Here is a 16,700-nt window from a genome sequence, read left to right on the forward strand (position 1 = left end):
AATCCCTCACCAAGATAGATAGAGGGTTAGGGTGAGCATGAAGGTGAGTCAATACACCAAAGAGGACCCCCACTTGACAGACCTCCTAGGCATATAGGAGATGACATTAGGAAATTGATTCAACTTGGGCCACCATTATTTACTGGTTCCACTGAGGGGATAGTAGGAGAGGCATGGTTACAGAGCCTACAATGGTGCTTTGGATTATGTCCTTATGGGAGTAATCTAAAGGCACACCTAGAAGTTCATCAGTTGAGAGGAGATGCCTCCAATTGGTGGCATCAAGAGGAGACCATAAGAGGAGTGAGGATGGATACCCTCACATGGGAGTCATTCTTGGAGAGATTTTGAGAGTGGTACTTGTCAAAGAATTTTAGACAGGAGTAGATAGAGGAGTTTCATTCTCTATATCATAGGGGTCTTTTAGTAGCTCAATACAAGAGCAGGTTTCTTGAGCTCCTTCCTTATGTGGAATACATGAAGAATGAGAAACTATGGGTGCATCACTTTATCATGGGTCTGAATTTCTCTCTTTAGGGTCTAGTTCAAATGGCCTTCCCTACCACCTTTAGATAGGTAGTGGAGATAGCACTAGTTAATGAGGATACTTGAGGTAGACAGGAGTCACGAGATCAGTCTTAGAACTAAAACTCTACCCAGCAGAAACCCCCTTAGAAAGGGAATTATAACTATATAGTAGGGTCCTCTAAGGGCCAACAGTCTTAGTAGCCAAAACCACAACAACAGTAGCAACAAAAACCTTCTCAAGGTTATCAGGGCTCCAAGCCCAAGCAGTGGCAGTCACAGGGTCCCAAGTAGGATAAAAAAGTACAGGCCCCACAGTCATAGTCAGTGAAGACTCAATAGTCTTCTAGGGGTGGATATATTGGATCTAGCAGGTCAAGAAGCCCACAACTATCTAGATCACAGGGTGCATGATCTTATACCCAAGGACCATGCTACACTTGTGGTGGCATGGATCATATAGCTAGGGAGTGTTCATAGGGACAAGCATCCGATGGTTAGAGAGGGACTTTTTTAGAGCTGACAGTTGGTGACATGGGTAGATCCCATAGAGTTTTTGTAGTGATTGACAACTGCCAAGCTGAGCATCAAGCCACAGTTATCAAGGCTACAGGTATTATTCAGGGCCATATGGTTGTAGTTTTATTTGATTTCAGAGCTACTGACTCTTTTATATCTCCATATGTGGTGGAGCATTGCGGGCTAGTGGCAGTTAGATAGGATGTCAGTTAGGAAGTAGAGTTAGCCTCAGGAGCCAGAGTGTTAGTTAGTTCCATGGTGTAGAATTGTCAGATGTAGATTGGAGGCATGTCCACTATGTCTAACCTACACATTACCCCTCTAGGTTCTTATGATGTTGGTCTTGGCATGGATTGTCTTTATGTCCACAATGCCAAGATGGATTATTGATAGAAGAGGGTGGAATTTGTGGATGATGATGGTACCTCTAGGGAGATCTTCAGGGTGAAGAGACCAATATCCCTTTGTATGATTTATGCGATGTAGCTTAGGTGGTGCATGCAAAAGGTTTTTCAGTTTTTTTCTATCACCATTAGTGATAGAGAGGAAGATTCAGAGGGGGAGCCATCCCTTGATGATTTTCTAATCCTACAAGAGTTTTTTGATGTGTTTCCTTTAGAGCTTCTTGGTATGCCTTCACCTAGAGTAGTGGATTTTCACATAGACCTTATGCCAGGAGCTAAGCCAGTTTCGAGAGCACCATATAGGATGACTACTCATGAGCTCAGTGAAAAAGGCTCAGTTGGAGGAACTCTTAGAGAAGGGGCATATTCGACCTAGTGTGTCACCTTGGGGTGCACCAGTGATCTTCATAAAGAAGAAAGATGGATCACTTAGGTTGTGTATTGATTATTGACAATTGACAAAAGTGACCAGCAAGAACCAATATCCTCTTCCTAGAATCGATGATCTCTTTGACTAGTTGTAGGGTACCCAAGTATTTTCAAAGATTGATTTGAAGTCGAGCTATCATTATTTGAGGTTTGTGGATAGTGATATCCCCAAGACTGCTTTTTGTACTAGGTATGGTCACTACGAGTTCACCATAGTACCATTTCGCCTCACAAATGCTCCAGGTGTATTCATTAGCCTCATGAATGAGTATTTCATACCTTTTTGGATAAGTTTGTGGTTGTTTTTCTTGATTACATTATGATCTATTCTCATGATGAGAAAAAGAATGAAGAGTACCTAAGGTAGGTGTTGCAGAAGCTAAGAGAGAATTAATTATTTGGCAACTTGTCGAAGTGTGCATTCTTCAGACTTGAGATACATTATTTGGGTCATGTCATATCAGGTGATGGAGTCTCAGTAGACCCATCAAAGATTAGTGCCATCATGTATTGGATAGAACCCACCAATGTTACGAAAGTGAGGAGCTTTATGGGGCTAGTAGGTTATTACCGATGCTTCATTTCAGGATTCTCTAGATTGGCACACCCCATCACATCTCTTCAAAAAAAGGGGAAGAAGTATGAGTGAATAGAGAAGTGTGATAGAGCTTTCCAAGAGCTCAAGAGAGCCCTCACAAGTGCACCAATTCTTGGAGTACCAAATCCTTCTATAGATTTTGTGTTGTGCACTGATGCATCTTTAGATGGTATAGGGGTAGTCCTTATGTAGGATGGATGACCTATTTCCTTTGAGTCTAGGAAGTTGAAGACTCATGAACTCAATTATCCTACTCATGACCTAGAACTTGTGGCAGTGGTTCATGCCTTGGTGAGATGGTGACACTTCCTCCAGGGTCATAGATTTGAGCTTTATTCTGATCACTAGATCTTGCAGTACATATTTTCTCAGTCGAATCTTAATGCTAGGCAAAGAAGGTGGATGGAGTTTCTGTATGAGTATGATTTTGATGTTCATTACATCAAGGGAAAGGAGAATGTGGTTGCAAACACCTTAAGTATAAGGTGCCATGAGCTCTCATCTGTGACTACTTACATTGACTTGAGAGAGAGAATCTTACAACACTTATCAGCTAATGAGCTTTATGCAGAAGTGAGTTAGATAGTGCATTCTCAAAGACCCTTGGAAGAGAAGTATTCAAATTATTCCTTAGAGTCTAATGGACTTTTGTGTCATAGAGTATGTATTTATTTACCTTCCATCGGGGGTTTGCACGAACTCATTGTACTTGAGGCTCATAGAGCACCTTATGCAGCACACCCCAGTGTTAAGAAGTTGCATGCAAATTTGAGGTAGTTGTATCACTAGCCAAGCATGAGAGTGTAGATTGCTAGCATAGTTATGAGATGCCTTGAGTGTTAGAGGGTGAAGGTTTAGCACCATCATCCTAGTGGGCTTCTTCTGCCACATGAGATTGTAGAATGGAAATGGGATACTATATCTATGGATTTTATTGTTGGTCTTCCCATGTCATCTTGCCATCATGATGCCATTTTGGTGATAGTTAACATGTTGACCAAAGTTGCCCATTTCTCACTCGTGCATACTACTTTTACAGCATGAGACATAGCGCAAGTATTCTTGCAAGATATTGTCCGACTTCATGGTGTTCCCCATAAGATCATCTCTGATAGAGACTCATTGTTCACTTCTTCATTTTGGAGAGAGTTCAGGCAACTTTGGGAACTAGGCTCAATTTTAGTACAATGTACCATCCTCAAATCGATGGTCAAACTGAGTGAGTGAATCAAGTTTTGGAGGACATGCTACGTATGTACATGATGGACCATCAGGTCAAACGGGAGGAATACCTACATCTTGTTGAGTTTTCCTATAATAATGGGCACCATTCCTCCATAGGTATGCCACCTTATGAGGCCTTGTATGGAAGACCATGTAGAACACCCTTGAGTTGAGATAGGATTGAGGATCGAGTATCTATTGGTCCCCAGTTAGTAAAGGAGATGGAGCAGTAGGTGACCTTGATTAGACTTCACCTGAGAGAGGCACAGGATAGGTAGAAGAAGTATGCTAATGCAAAGAGGATAGATTGAGAGTATCAGGTGGGTGATAGAGTGTTCTTGAGGGTGCGAATGCACAAGAGTCCAATTTAATTTTGAAAGGGCTCTAAGTTGGCACCCTGATTTGTTGGACTATTCGAGATCCTAGAGAGGAAAGGACCTATTGCATACTGTTTAGCTTTGCCACCTAGCTTGTCATGCATCCACAATGTGTTTCACATTTCAGTACTTAGAGGATACATTTATGATGAGTCTCATATTATACATTGGGATGCTTTATAGGTGGAATCAGATGGATAGCTAGCTCTGGAGCCTATCCATATTATTTCCTAATGAATCCTAACACTTTGAGGCTAAGAGTAGACCAAGTTAGGGTCCAGTGGGATTGTTATGATGAGGTCATGACTTCATGAGAGGATGCAGTGTAGATGCGATCTCGGTACCCTTATCTTTTTATGAACTCCAAGAGGAAGTTTATGCCTAGTGGGGGAGCATGTAAGGCCTTGCCTCGACCCATCATAGTGTAGTAATACATTTCTATTATTTTGATACTCATGACTCGAGATGTCGAGTCATTATCTGATGCTTTGAACATATTATATTATTTCATGTTGTGTGATGTTTACTTTTTGATATATTATGTTTGTCATTTAATGTTTTATGTATATGTATGTTGATGAAATAAGTAAATGTAGGATTAACACTTTGATTAAGGAATTTTAATGGTTAAGAATTGAGTAGGATGAGAGAAACCCTAACTGATTTATAGATGTATGTTTTAATTTATGTCAATTCTTGATACATATATACATATGTGCATGTGATTTTATGGGATTGTTGATGTGTGCAATGAGTGTGCAGGATATTTTAGCCAAGAAACCCAATGGAGGAATGGAATTGATCCCTATGTTCTTTTTGTGGAAACCTTGTTGTTCATAATTTAAGTATTTTATTGTGACATGTATGAATGTATCTTTTTGTGATTATTAAATGTTAATGTTCTTAACTATGTTCTTATAGTGTCACTTGAGACTTGTGAATTGTTTATGCTTTTCAGCATGCTAGCTAGGCTTAGCTCTGTAACCTTTGGACCTAAGTCAGATTAAGTTAGCATCTTTTTGCTAATTTATTTCTTAATCAATTTTAGTCACTCCTAATTTGGATTAGTGCTTAATCTGCATTTTTAGAGTTGTTAGATGGTCCTAAATATTTCTTAGCTTTTGTTTGGTTCCAAATCTATTCCTAAGGTTTTAAAACATGAAATATTTATACCCAAGGGGTATGGGTATGGGTTGGGGGAATTTTCCAACCCCTAAGACCCTTTTATTGACTTTTGAGGTCAATCAAAAAGTTTATTTTTGCTTTTGTGCGAAAATTGAGTATGGTTATCATGAGTTGCATCACCTCAACTCCACTTAGTGGTTAACCTTAGGATTGGTTGGGTTAGAAACTTCTAAATTTTTAGGTGAGTGGGGGAATTTATTTCCCTTTTTGGTGGTTGAATTTGGATCTTATTTAGAGGCCCTTCTTGGCATAGTTTTGGTTGTTACCCATCTCTACTTTTAGAGAGGAGTCTTGGAAGATTGAAGGCAAGGAAGGAAAAACTCTACTCAAATTGTTCATTTACCATTACCTCTTTGTGAAGTTAGGAGTTCTTCATCTCCCTTGTTTAGATTTTTCATGCTTATTTCATGCATATGATATTGTGTTGTTGTTTGGATGCTTGTATGTATGTTGGGTATGTTACAAAGGATTGAAAACCATATTGTTGAATGTTTTTCTTTCATGTTCTTGTGTGAATTTTCAAAGTTTTCTTGTTTGGGTGTTTTGGCATTACTCACCCTTGGATAGGGAAAAAGTGGCCAATTTTAGGAAAGGTCCTTTTAGTTGGACTCCAACAATTGTAGAGTCTCTTCTCAGGACGAGAAGAGGGAGAGAGGGTAGGGTGTTTTGGGCCCCTACCTATCAGCACAAACCTCCTATGAGTTTGGCATGTTAAAATGGAAGAATGAAAGTTTTTGATTTATAACCCCAATTGGGCATCTATTTTGGTGTTGTGTCTGACATCTCCTGTTGGAAAAATCCACCTTTCCCTAGTTTTGATTCATTGTGAATCCTATTGTGAAAACCTAGTATGAATATGCATGTTTGATTTTGTCTCTTGGTCATGCTTGTTGACACCTGATCACATTTTGTTCTCTCTACGATCTTAGCAAAGTATTGTAGAAATGATATGGATCCCTTGACAACGGACATGAAGGAAATTCCATTAAATTGTTGTAATTTTGGGATTGGAATCCTATGTTATTTGTATTTCAAAACTTTGTTGTAATGGCAATTATGCCATATTTTCTTCTTGGTTCTTTCTTGGCTGAGCCTTTGAATCAGGTTTACCAATAAAATTGTGGTTGAGTATTATTGCTTCTCATGAGATTTAATTGTAATTTTTAGTAATATGGATGCACTTCAAAAAAAATAGGATGGAAATGATGTTGATTCAATTAGGCAAAATTTCAAGTTTCCTTATATGGTGAAAGCAAATAAAAATAAAAATTTAATTATGAATGAAAGTTCAATTTTTGTGATTATTGGAATTAAATCAATTCTTGCAGTGTGGTTTAAATGGATAATTAAATCTCTTGGTTTATTTAGTTGCAAGAAGTCCTTTTAGATTTACTTAAAAATAATAATAATAATCCCCTCTTGGTTAATATAACAACTTCAAAATTTATACTTTAAAAAAAAATGGGACCAAAAAAAAAAGAAAAAAACTTACATCTCTAGAGCAAAAGCCCTCTGGATTTTGTATGTGCTTGAGATTCAATGTTATATTGCAACAGAGAATATTCCTAAAGGTATTCTTAAATTTAAAAAAAAATAGATATTAAAAAGAAATATAGGTATATTATAACATGAAAATATATAAGATAATAACTATCTAACATACCACCTAAAATATCCATTCTTACCTATTTTACTTTTGCATTGACTTCTCCATAGCGGGTGCCAAATTTGGGTCATCTATTAAAAAAGTTTTTTTTAAAAGCAATGTCAACAGTGTGATCATGAGGGGTGATGTCATTCTGTCCCCACATCCCATCCCCTTCTTCCTTTTTAAACTAGGCGCTCATCTCTTGCATGGATGGGGAGTTTAATAAAGTTGTTTATTTTAACAAGAAAAGCAAGCAAAATCAAAAAAAATTATCTTCCCTCCACTGAGCACCATCTTGACTAGGGGACAAGACTAGTGTGGGTACATTGGGACAGCGCACTTGACTTTGGAAAGTGCATGGGAGTAGGGTGTAGGGAGAGTATAGTGAGGGGCTAGTGTTAGGTTAATTTAGGTTTAGTTTATGTTAGTAAATATGTTAGTTTAGGAAAAGATTAGCATATGTTATGTTAGTTACTTTTTGTTATTTGTTAATAGTATTAGTTAGTAGTTTTAAATTTTTGTTAGTAGTTACATGGTAGGAATAACTTTTAGTTAGTATATGTTACTTAGGATTAGTTGTAGCTAGGATTTTTTAATTTATATTTTAATATAGTTTTGTTTAATTTTGTAAATGTAAATTTAGTATTAAATTAGTTTAGATTAGTAAGCAGTTAGTATTCTTTTTGAATTTTGTAAATTTTAGTTTTGGTTTTATTAATATGGTTAAGGATTAGAAGTTTTATTGAAGTAGTGTTAGTAATAAAGTTTTTTTTTTTTTAAAAATTGATTAGAGTTAGTATGTGTTAGTAGTAGTTTAATTATTGCATTAAATATTAGTTAAAAGTAAATAATATATTTTTAAATATGAGTTATTAGCAATATTAATAATTCTATTTACTTAATGTTAGAGTAATATATTGTTACCCAAAATTATTTCAAGCATCATTGTAACCTTAATGAAATAACGTAACCAAAAGTGGTTACAAATTTTAATAGCGAGTATTTAACTATAAAAATGGATCACTTCTCAAGATGTTAAACTTCTGATGAACATAGTAAACCTATTATTGCAATTCAACTCTAAAATCTTAGTGCACTTTATTATTAAAAAAAAAAAATTGGTGTGTTTTTGCCCACGTATTCTGGGCATGACATTTAGTTGATGCCAAGCATGAGTAAACTTTAGTGTTTTCTAAGTGATCGAGTTCAAGATGATTGGAAGAACACTATGGAAGTTGAGTAACAACATATTGATGCTAAGTGCTAGTATTCATGTTAAATCATATATTTGATGAATTTGAGCCAACTATTTTAGTTTCTTGAATTTTGTAAAGTGTGTGGAAGATAACTATGATGATTTGGTGGCATAGAATTCATTGTAAATAATTTTGAGGAAAATTCAAAGAGGATTGAAGGAGAAGTTTCTAGAAGGGACAAATGAAAATATGGGTAGATTAATTGAATCCCACCTAATCCTACCTAACCCTAAAATGGACGATAGAGGATGAATGTTAAAATATCTTAATTTTTTATTTTTAGAGATGGTTGGTCATAATCAAGGTAGGTTAATGTTCAAGAATCTAAGTTAGATAAGAGGTCTAAGGTATTTCTTTATTTAGATACCAAAATAAAGAGACTACTATTGGCAAAAAAAGCAAGAAGGCTTAAGAGTATTAATTCTTGAAGGGTGAACAATCTATTAGAGCTTAAGTGTGTGAAACCCAAATAAAATGGATGACCAAAATAGAGATCTATAATTAGCGAGTGAGTTGAAATTTTTTATTAGATCAATCCTTACTATTACCTTCTAATCATTGTACTAGTCTAGGGTAAATTCTTTGGATCAAGGTTGACCTAACTATCATTTTATAAATCCTTTAAATGGGTGACATTTCAAGTGAATGATCTAAAGTCCTCTAACAAGGCTTACTCCTAAAAGGGTGATTGAAATCCTCCAACCAAGTCTTATTTAACAGTGTGTATTGTAACCTTTAATAGGGTTGGCCTTTCATAGGGCATCACTTTAGAAGAGTGAGAATGAGTAGCATGTTACTGGTGGTTTTTCACAAATTGGATTTCCACATAAAATCATCGTGTCAATTGTGTTATTGAATTTTTTGTGTTTCATGCTTACATTTCTACAAAGTTGATTTGATAGTGACCAACAAACATTAAGTGATTATATGATCTAATGGATGCATGCATGAATATGTTTTATGAATATGGATTCACTAAGCTATGAAAAGTTTTATTTGTACATATGGACCTTAGATAACTGATTCACCTCCCCTCTCTTATTTATTTTAAAGAATTCCAACAATTGGTATTAGAACCATTTGTTTAAGAGGACTAGTTTGAAGGTACTAGAAGAAAAAGATCAAGATGTCAAAAAGAGAGGTACCCAAGCTTAATAGGGACAAATTTTTTGCATGCAAAATGTTGATGAAGCTACACCTAGGAGGTCTTGGAGACCATGCACAATCTACCATTGTCGATGAGCATGTTGATCTAGTTGGAGCCCTAACTACTGAAGATCTAAAAAAGAAGAAAAAAAACAATTAGGAAATGTTGGAGATTTCCTCTACCCTAAATTATGTTGAGTTTGATGACATCAAGGGTTTTGATAGTGAAAAAAAGATGTGGGATGCTCTTCACACCATCTACAGAGGTGATGCAAATGTTTTGAGAACTAGATCTAAAACTCTTAACGGTAAGTTCAATGATATAAGGATGCAAGAATGTAAGAATGTTGCTCAATATTGCTCTAAGATAAAAGATTTTGTTAGTGCTATAAGAGGATCTACTGGTAAGATAGATGATGAGACTATATCAAGAAAATTTTTGAGAACAATATTGCCCATCTATGCTATTAGAGTTTTTGCGATAAAAGAATTGAGATGAATACCAGGCTCTAATCTGACTCTTGAAGGTCTGGTAGGTAGGATCAATGGTTTTGAGATATCTAATTTCGACAACTTCAAATATGACAATTTTAATCTACTTTCAAAACTAAGTTTTCATGGAAGAAACCTAATGAGAAGAAGAAAAAAAATGAAAAATATGTTTTTAGTTATAGTGTTATAGATGAGGAGGATGTATAATATCTTGAAGCACCACTAGCAAGGAGATTCCACATGAGTAAAAGAAAATTCAAAAGTAAGTTGCTTATCATGTGTTTTAATTGCAATTAGGTTGGTCATATTCTTGGTAGATGTCCAGAGAAGAAGAGAAGTAGAGGTGGAGACAAGTACAAAAATAGAAGAGATGAGGAAAACACAGATTATAAAGACAAACAAAAGAAGTCTTGCTACATTGTAGAAAAGGAAGCCAAAGATAGATCTGATGATCATGATGATGAAGTGGTGTATGTTAGAATGAAGGATGATTCTAACAAGGATGAGGCAACTACATTAGTCTCTTGTGTGAATAAGAATGATAGATAGATAATTGATAGTGGGTGTTTACATCACATGACTAGAGATAAAAATAAGTTCATTATCTTGAATTATTATGATGGAAATAGTGTAAGGTTTCGTAATGATGCAACTATCTGATAAAAGGAAATCAAATTCATAGAAAAGATTTTATGTGACAATGCTTATTATGTTGAAGGACTTAATGATAATTTTTTGAGAGTGTCACAACTAAATAGTTCAGGTTGCAAGGTTGAGTTTGGGAACAAGATTGCTAAGAAATATGATGTTGATGGAAAACTAATGGAAAAAGATGATCAAACTAGAGGTAATTTATTCTATCTTGATATGGATGATGCTACTTGTCTAGTTGTAGAATTTTATGATGTGTGACTATGGTAGAAGAGGTTGTGTCATGTTAATTTTTATAACTTGGTTGATATCGGTAACATGAGAAGATTCATAGGTTTTCCTAAGTTGAAGAAACCTGACAATATGATTTGCAAATAATGTTAGTTAGGAAAAATGACAAAGTCTAGTTTTAAGAGTAAGACTCACACCTATAAAAGAAGTTTGAATATTGTTCATACTAACTTCTGTCGACCAATTAATGTGCAAAGCTAAAAAGGTGATTAGTACATTATGCTCTTTGTTGATTATTATTGTAGGATGATGATAATGATGTTTCTAAAATACAAATATGATGATTTCTAAATTTTTGAGTGGTACTTAGCAAGTGTTAAGAATGAAATAGGTATAAGTATAAAACGTTTGAGATCTGATAGAGGAGAAAAATTTACAACAAATGAGTTTGAGTTTATTTGTAATGATAGAGGAATCAAAAGATAGACATCTGCCCCTAGAACCCCTCCACAAAATGGAATTGCTGAAAGGAGGAACAAATATGTAATGGAATTTTCTAGGAAACTCATGATGGAGAAAAATATTGTTTTGAAATACTAGAGAGAGATTACAAGTACAATGGTCTATAGCTTGAACTATGTGCAAGTCACGAAAGGTACTCATTCAACACCTTTTGAACTATGGTATGGATACCCACCTAATGTAAAATATTATAAGGTATTTGGAAGCAAGTGTTATATTCTCAAATATTTTAAGAATGGTAAATTGGATGTAAAAATTGAATAAGGTATAGTCCTTGGCTATTCCACAAGAAGTGAAGCTTATAAGTGTTTAAATACTAACACTAACAAAGTTGTGGAAAGTACAAATGTGAAATTCGATAAATATAGAGAAGTACATGAAGCTAAGCCTATGAAGGAACTAGAGGAATAAAAATCATTTGTATACTTTTATGAAGGTATGAATTTTGATGAAGATGATCTAAATCAAGTTACAAATCAAGAGAAAGTTTTAGTGATTGTTGAGTCACATCCAATGAATGCTACATTGCATTCATGAACTAAGCTTTAGTAAAGTGTTGAGTTACATATTGAAGTTGAGGTACATGATAAATCTAAGATTAGTTTACATAAAAGAGATGTTGAGTTACATAATAGAGAAGTACATAGTGATTCAAAAGTTGATAGAACTAATGAGGAAAATAGAGAAAAACCAATATTGTCAAAGTATGTTAGAAGACATCACCCTGTTGTAAAAATTATTTGAGATAAAGATGCAAGATCGATGACAAGAAATAGTTTGAGAAATGATACATGTTTTATTAGCATGCATGAACCTAAGATAGTGGAAGATTCCTTAGAAGATGTTGACTAGAGTAAATCCATGAAATAAGAGATTGAAATGATTGAAAAGAACAAGCCATGGACTTTAGTTCCTAGACCAAAAGATAAAAATGTGATTGACACCAAGTGGGTGTATAGAAAGAAGTTAGTTGAAAATGGTAAAGTCACAAGGAATAAGTTAAGATTAGTTTGAAAGGTATATGCAAAAGAAGAAATGATAGACTATGGAGAAACATTCACTGATGTTGCAAGATTGGAAGGAGTAGGAATTTTTCTTTCTTATTCTACATACAAAGGTTTCAAATTTTATCAAATAGATGTTAAATTTGCATTTATGAATGGCATATTAGAAGAAGAGGTCTATATAGAAAAGCTAGAAGCATTTGTTAATGCTAACAACGAAAAACATGGTATGTAGACTACACAAAGCTTTATATGGTTTGAAGCAAACACCAAGAGCATGGTATGAATTACTACACAATTATCTTGTGAAAATTGGATTTGAGAGGACTTGTGATAATAAAAATCTATACTTAAAGGTAGAAAAAGGTAAAGGTATTTTACTATCTGAAATTTTTGTTGATGATATCATATTTAGAAGTATAGAAATACATGAAACTGAACCTATGAAAGATCTAGAGGAATACAAATCATTTGTATAGTTTTATGAAGGTATGAATTCTAATAAAGATTATGTAAATCAAGTTTTAAATCAAGAGCAAGTTTCAGTGGCTATCAAGTCACATCCAATGAATGTGAAGTTGCATTTAGGAACCTAGCTATAGTCAGGTGTCGAGTTACAGATTGAAGTTGAGGTACATGCTAAATCTGAGATTAGTGTACATGAAAGAGATGTTTAATTACCTAATAAAGAAGTACATAGTGATTCAAAAGTTGATAGACCTAATGAAGCAATAGAGAAAAAACAATATTGTCAAAGTATGTCAAAAGACATCAGCCCATTGTAAAAATTATTGGAGATAAAGATGCAAGACCAATGACAAGAAATAGGTTGAGAAATGATACATGCTTTCTTAGAATTCATGAACCTAAGATAGTAAAAGATGCCTTAGAATATGTTGACTAAATTAAATCCATGAAATAATAGATTGAACTGATTGAAAAGAACAAGCCATGGACTTTAGTTCTTGGACTAGAAGATAAAGAAGTGATTGACACGAAGTGGGTGTATAGAAACAAGTTAGATGAAAATGGTCAAGCCATAAAGAATAAGCTAAGATTAGTTTGCAAGGTGTATGCACAAGAAGAAGTGGTAGACTATGGAGAAACATTCACTCTTATTGCAAGATTGGAAGGAGTAAGAACTTTTCTTTCTTACTCTACATACAAAGGTTTCAAAGTTTATCAGATGGATGTTAAATCTACATTTATGAATGAAATATCTAAAGAAGAGGTCTATATAGAAAAGCCAAAAGAATTTTTTAATGCTAACAAAAATAAACATGGTATGTAAATTGGACAAATCTTTATATGTTTGAAACAAGAACCAAGAGCATGGTATGAATGAGTACACAATTATCTTGTGAAGATTGGATTTGAGAGGACTTGTGATAATAAAAATCTATACTTAAATGCAGAAAAAGGGAAAACAATATTTTACTATTGGAAATTATTGTTGATGATATCATATTTAGATGTCAATATACTTTATGTAAAGATTTGCAAATGAAATGAAGAAAGAATTTGAGATGTCTCTGTTTGAAGAGATCAACTTCTTTATGGGTTTGCAAGTACATCTGATGAAATATGGTATATACATCACTCAGTAAAAATATGTAAAGGAGATACTAAAAACTTTTGGATAGGAAGCTTTCAAACTAGTAAGCATACCTTTGGTGACAAGACACAAATTTTCAAAAAATGATGATTTAGCTGAGGTGAATCAAACATTATATAGGTCTATGATCAAAAAATTGCAATATGTAGTGCATAGCAGAACTGATATTGTATTATCTATTGGAATAGTTTCAAGAATCTGCTTATCTTAGGGAGAATAATTTGATAGCTATTAAGATAAAAATGAGATATCTGAAAGGAACAAAAGAATATGATCTATACTATAAGAAAAAATGAGAAGTTTGAGTTGAGAGCCTACATTGATGTTGACTGACCTAGAAATATTGATGATAGAAAGACAACTAGTAGACGAGCATTTTTCTTAGGAAAAGCTTGGCTACATGGACTAGAAAGAAATAAAACTACATATACCAATCTATTGAAGTTGTATATGTTGTTTTTGCAGTAAATTGTACAAACATTGTATGGATCAAACAACTAATCAAAGGTATGAAGGAGGAAATCACTGAACCTTTAATACATTAGTGTAATAATACAATTTCTATATAAATATATCAAAGAATCTTATGATGCATGCAAAAATAAGGCACATTGCAATCAAGTATCATTACTTAAGAGAGTTAGTTCAAGAAAAAGTGGTGAAGATGGAATATGTGAATACAAAAGAGAAAAAAATTGATATTTTCAGTAAAGCATTACCTAAGGATGCCCATGAGGATCTAAGAGGTAAACTAGGGGTGATACTCCTATCCAAGGCTATTTAAGAATCATGAGAAGTGTCCTACATCAATTGAGATGATTAACATATGTTTCACATTGATGTAGTGGATCTTACTTAAGGGGCTTCCTAAAGTAATCAAAGAGATGGAGCTACAGATCTGTCACAAGCTAGGTGACAGAGGGAGAAACTAAAAATGTTCACATCTTCATATTAAGATGACAATTCTTTGCCTTTTTTTTCTAAGAGCGAAAAATAAAAAAAAGGCATATACAGAAGAAGAAGAAGAAATACAAAAAGGAAGAAACATATAATATCTACTCAAAGGAAGATAGTGTACCTGATGATTTAACGAGAGAGAGAGAGAGAGAGAGAGAGAGAGAGAGAGAGAGAGAGAGAGAGAGAGAGAGAGATGATTAAAAGGCATACATCTACCTAGTAAGAGGGAGATATAAAAATAAATAAAGAAAGAGATAGATACCTTAATGTTAGAAAGAGGAAGAGACCAAGAGGGAGTCAAAAGGATGAGTTGATTGTCTCTTGATCATAATAGAATTTTGTAACCTATATAGAAGATGAAAGTCGATAGAGTGAGGGATTTTAATACAAGGAATTGTTTTCTTTTTGGTATTTTTGTTGGTACTAGTTTTCCATCAATTCCAAGGAGGGAGATTGTTGAAAATATATTGTTATAAGTACAAAAATGTGTTTTAATCATTATTTTGTCATTGTTGTCAAACTTGTTACTTACTGGTAAGATAATTTCTTGGTTTATTTGAGCACTATCTTTTTATTTATTGATGAATAGGATTTGATCAAATGATATAACAAATTCACCTAGAAAAAAGGTCAAGTGATGGTATGAAAAAGAGTACAAATATTACTTAAGATAATTATGATATAGTGCATTGATTATCTACTTCAGGTTGCAAAGGTTTGATACACTCACAAAATCTAGAAGGAAAAGTAAGAAGAATAGAGTCTACCAAGCTTGACCAAGTGGAAAATATGTGCCAAGAAAAGTTAGTGCAAGTCAAGTAGAAAATTAGTTAGAGTGGACCAAAGTCAAAGTTTAGTGTATGCTAAGTGATGCAGTGTAATCTGAGAAAAGTTTAGTTGATGCCTAGCACTAGTAAACATTAGTATTTAGCAAGTGATCTAGTTGAAGATGAGAGGAAGAAAAATATGGAAGCTAAGTTATAATATATTGATGTCGAGTGCATGTATTCATGTTAAACCATATATTTGATGAATCTAAGCTGACTATTTTATTTGTTTGAATTTTTTGATGTCTATAGAAGATAAATATGATGATTTGGTGGCACAAAATTTATGGTAAACCGTTTTGAGGTGAATTCAAAGATGATTGAAGGAGAAGTTTCTAGAAGGGACTAAAATGAAAATATGGGTAGATTCATTGAATCCTACCTAACCCTAAAATGGATGATAGAGGATGAACAAAAAAAGATCTTGATTTTCTATTTATAGAGATGGTTGGTTAGAAGCAAGGTGGTCAATGTTTGAGAATCTATGTTAGATAAGAGGTATAAGGTATTGATTCATTCAAAGACCAAATAGAAGAGACTTTTATTGGAAAGAAAAGAAAAAAGGATTAAGAGTATGAATGCTTGAATAGCAAACAAGTTGTTAGAGTTGAAGTGTGTGAAAGACAAGTAGAATGGAGGAATGAAACAAAGATTTCTAATCAGCAAGTTAAAATTTGTTATAAGATCAAGCCTTACTATTACTTTCTAATCATTATACCAATCTAGGGTAAATCTTTTATATTAAGGTTGAACTAATAGTCATTTGTAAATCTTTTAACTGGGTGACATTCCAAGTGAATGATTTAAAGTCCTCTTACAAGGATCACTCCTAATAGGGTGATTGAGATCCTCTAATTAGGTCACATTTAATATTGTGTATTGTAATCTTTAATAGGGTTGGCATTTCCTAGGGAATCACTTGAGAAGACTAAGAATGAGTAGCATGTTACTATAAAGAAACTTGGAAAGAAAGAATATAACTATTTCCACATAACCCATAATAGATCTGAAATAAATATGAAATTAAAATCCACATGCAATAGAATAGACAACATACCCACAAAATTGTGACACAAAATATACCTTGGGG

This window comes from Cupressus sempervirens, chromosome 4 (genome assembly GCF_028749045.1).
Source record: "Cupressus sempervirens isolate cs-2001-9-10 chromosome 4, ASM2874904v1, whole genome shotgun sequence".
Classification (NCBI taxonomy): domain Eukaryota; kingdom Viridiplantae; phylum Streptophyta; class Pinopsida; order Cupressales; family Cupressaceae; genus Cupressus; species Cupressus sempervirens.